The 4,469-nt window shown below is 38.1% G+C and overlaps 1 non-coding gene across 1 annotated transcript; it reads left to right on the forward strand.

Moving 5' to 3' along the window:
* Positions 1-2,436: 2,436 nt before the first annotated feature.
* LOC112605485 lies at positions 2,437-2,559 on the forward strand. Its single transcript, XR_003115471.1, has one exon. It is a non-coding gene; the product is annotated as a U6atac minor spliceosomal RNA (small nuclear RNA).
* The last annotated feature ends 1,910 nt before the right edge of the window (positions 2,560-4,469 follow it).

Genomic DNA, 4,469 nt, shown 5'->3' on the forward strand with positions numbered 1-4,469 from the left:
TCAAATAGTTAATAAGTAATGGAGGTGGGACTCAAACTCAGGTCTTATTTTTTATTTCTTTTCCTGAAACTGAGCTCCTGATGCCATATTGCTACATGGCATATGACCCGGAGGTGTGGAGTCAGGATAAAAAGAAGCTCCACATCAGGCAGGGATCCTCCGGCTGCATACACAGATAAGTGGAGTGTTTACTGCACTGTGAGCAAGGGAGTGAGATGACCATAGGAATGTTTTCAAAAGATTCCTTTTGTAGCAGTTGTGCAGACAGGATTGGTGAAGAAGACCTTGGAGGAAGGGAAAGCTGAGAGAATAGGTGGAATTTTCTCTCCTGATGATAAGTAATGAGAGCTAAATAAAGGCAACTGTGTGGAGATGGATGTGGAGGATTGATTTGCAAAATATGTAGCATTAACGAGCTACGTGACTTGGGCAGAGGAGAGAGGACTCAGAGAAATGCCAGTGTCTTGCTTGGCTGGGAGACTTGGTGAATTGAATGACCTATAGCCAAGATTCTGTAAACAGAACAGCTAACAATGAATACCAATGATCTGCTGTCTCTCAGCACCAATCAGCTGTTCCCAGGTCCCAACGTTATGAGAGGAGGTGAGCAAATGCAGAACAACACAGCTAACTTCAGGGCTGCAGAAGCCTCCAAACAGGTCAGGAGAGAGCAAAGCAACACAAACAACCCTACAATCACACCTGGGTCCTACTTTATGAGGGGATTGGAGGGAGAACACAGGCAATGAGTACTACAGGAGATCAGGAGAGAAATGCTCACTAGGGGCTAGATCTATGCAGGAGATGGAAGGGCCTTAAGCTTAGAAGATGGGAGGACACCTGAGGCAGTCAGTGTGTTCATGCAGTAAGGATTGGAGTTTACCTTCCCTGTAGAATCTGTCTGCAGCATACAGATCAAATGGTACATTTCACTTGGATTGCAGAAACCCTTGAAGGAGGTCATATTAAGTGATTTGTTGTTGTGTATTTTCTGCATGTGTTTATGTGTTTAAATTGCTTCTCTAGGCATTCATGTGCATCAGGATTCCATGGGGTACACATTAACATTGAAATAATCAGATTCCACCCCAGGGATTCCGGGACAGGTCAGGAGAGATGGGGCAGAAGCAGGTGGATCTGACCCGTTAACAATAGTTGTCAAAGTGGTTCTGCTGCAAGTGTGTGAAGACCATACTTTGAGAAACACTGCTCCGGGACAGGTTTGATCAGGATAGTGACACCTGGGAAATTGCATATTAGAAAGTGTGACCAGTTAGCCTTATGCTTTTTTTTTTTTAATTGTAGTGGTCACTAGATACTATAATATGAAATAAAAACAAAAGTCCTTTTAGATATTCAGATTAGAGCCTTCAAATCCTTTGGATGCCTTTTTAATTCCCTTAGTCTTCATCCTTCTCCCTGCCTCACTGTCTCTCCTAAACTCTCATATTTTTTCTCTTTGTTTTTTCTTTGCTCCTTGCACAACTCCTGGATCTCCCTTATCTTCTCTGCATCCCTTTCGTAGCTCTCACCCCCTCACTATCCTGGGTTCACCTTACATTTTCTTTCTTTTTTTGTTTTTCCTTCCATCTTCTTTTATTATTGCAGCACCCATCTTATGTGGTGATTTTTCCATTTATTCGTTTATTGCTTTCTATTGGTATTGGATTGTGTCAACTACTTTTTTGCATCTATTGAGATGACCATATGCCTTTTCTCTTAATTCTGTTGACATGGTAAATTGCACTGATTGATTTTTGACTGCTAAATCAACTTTGCATTTACTTGCTAAATCTTTGCATTTCCTTAGCCATGACATGGCATTTTATATACCTACATATATACAGACACATGCACACACTGAATTAGCTTGTAAGTTTTAAAGTATGTAATATGTGGTATGTGTCCTTGAAGCATATTTGTCTACACTTCTTAGTTTTTGTAAAGCCTTGGTCTAGTTTTGATAGAGGGTAATTCTGGCTTCATAAAATTAGTTGAGAAGTGTTTCTTACTCCTCTATTTTCTGAAATAATTTTTGTAGCATAGCAATTATTTCTTTCTTAAATGTTGGATAGAATTCACCAGTGATGCCATCTGGGCCAGGAGTTTTCTTTTTCAGAAGGTTTTTAATTATGAATATGATTTTTTTAATTGACAGAAGTCTATTTTTTTTCTATTTCTTCCTAGGTTAGTTTTTTAAATTAGTGTTCTTTAAGAAATTTTTCCACTTTATATAATTTTAAAAATGTATTGGAATAGAATTGCTCATAATATTTTCCTATTATCATTTTTAATTTCTGTAGTATTTTTCATGATTTCCTCTCTTTCATTGCAGATATTACTAATTTACATCTTATATTTAACTTCTTCATCAGTTTAGCTGGGGGAGACTATTCTAGGTATTATGATTAATGAGTTGTGAAAATTCTGATTTCTGTGTCATACAAAAGGAGAGAAGGTTAGCACTCCCCTTGACAATGCTGGAAGGGGCCCTCGGCCTGACAACATGCATATGGTGAAGACGTTGCCACCTACTTCATGACAATGCCTTAAAGTTAAATGTTGTTGGCCAGGCACGGTGGCTCGTGCCTGTAATTCCAGCACTTTAGGAGGCCTAGGTGGGAGGATTACCTGAGGTTGGGAGTTCAAGACCAACCTGGCCAACATGGTAAAACCACGTTTCCATTAAAAATACAAAAATTAGCTATGTGTGGTGATGGGCATCTGTAATCCCAGCTACTGGGGAGGCTGAGACAGGAGAATCACTTGAACCCGGGCGGTGGAGGTTGCAGTGAGCCGAGATCACATCATTGCACTCCAGCCTGGGTGACAGAGCAAGACTCTGTCTTAAAAAATATATATATATACACACACACACACACACGTTTTATAAGATATGTATATGATTTATAAGATATATATTATGTATAATATATAATACATATATTATAAGATATATATATATAAAAGTTTTTTTTTTTAAAGAATTCTGATTTTTGTTGTCTTTTCCCCCTCAATATGTCATGTTTGTTCCAGCAAAAAATTTTCTCATCTGGACTCAAGTTGAAAACTATGTTTTGTTTTGTTGTTTTTAGCTCTGATCCCAGTTGAGATATTCTTTTTCTTTGGCTGAGCTGCTTTGGGTGTTTCAGCCAGAGATATGGGCAGACACAATGTGGGGAATTTCTAACCGACTCCTTTTCTTCTGTGTCTCTTTTCTCCTCTCTTTTCTTCTTCTCATTTTCCATTTGCATATGATTTCCCCATGGTCCATGGTAAAAACTGTAATCATGGCAACTCTCCATTATAATTCTCTCCACTGGTTGTGCACTACCCCTCCTACTCTGAGTGCTTCTGTGAATTCTCCAGTGCCTTCAGGTATATGTGCTTTTGTGTTATGTTCACAGTTTATAGTTGGCAGTTACAGGAAAGGTGGTCATATATGATGCTACTTGGCCGTTACCAAAAACAGATCTACATGTTTCTCTGCCCTCATTTTTTAAAGAAGTTTTTGCTGAAAGGAGAATTTTAGCTTTGTTTTGTTTTGCTTGGGTTGGGGTGGGTTTTGCTTTCATTTGATTCTTTAAATGTCTTGGTCCATTGTATATTATCTTGCATTGCTTCTGACAAGAAGTCTGCAGTCATTCTTATATATCCGACCCTCTGTTTATAATGTGTCCTCTTTCTCTTGCTTTTTAAAAATGCTCTGTTTCACAAACTGTTCTATAGAAATATGATTATAATGTGCTTCTGCGTGGCTTTCTCTAGGCTTATCCTGCTTGGGTTTTCTTAAGTTTCTTGGCTTTGTGAATTGTAATAAAGAGTTTGGCTTTATTTTTTGAAGTTTCAGTGCTGACAGCTTTTCATCCCTTGGATTCCTTCTTCTCCTTCTGCCTGCCTCTAGTAAAACTGATAAGAAAGCCCAAGTGCTCCCTTCTTTGGTGAACCTTCACCCCTCCCCATTTCTTAACCACAATTAAAACCCAAGTCAGCTTCCTTTTCTTCCCTCTTCTCCCAAACCATTTCCAGACCAGCTTTGGAAATCTACCTTACTCTTCCCAGGTGCCTTGTTCCATGAGTAATAAACCTTTTCACGACCTCATAGTATGTGTGAGGCATGATCAGTCTTAACATTGAAACAAAATTTTGAGTTGGGATCCATCCTATATCTTCAGATGTCTAAGATACAAGTTGATGATTCTCATCAAATTTTGAAAATTTGTATCATTATTTCTTAAAATATTTTTCTCTTCTACTTCTGTACACAAAATAGATGTATATAATATTGTCCTACAGGGCACTGAGCTTATTAAAACTTTTTTTGGTAGTTTTTATATCTGTGTCTGTGCTTTGATTTCTATAATTTCTCTTGCCTGACTTCAAGTTCTTTGATATTTTAATCCATTGTATTTAATCTTGAATTAGGATCACTTAGTAAGTTTTTTATTTTGGATAACTTTTAGCTTTAG

This window comes from Theropithecus gelada, chromosome 13 (assembly GCF_003255815.1).
Source record: "Theropithecus gelada isolate Dixy chromosome 13, Tgel_1.0, whole genome shotgun sequence".
Taxonomy (NCBI): domain Eukaryota; kingdom Metazoa; phylum Chordata; class Mammalia; order Primates; family Cercopithecidae; genus Theropithecus; species Theropithecus gelada.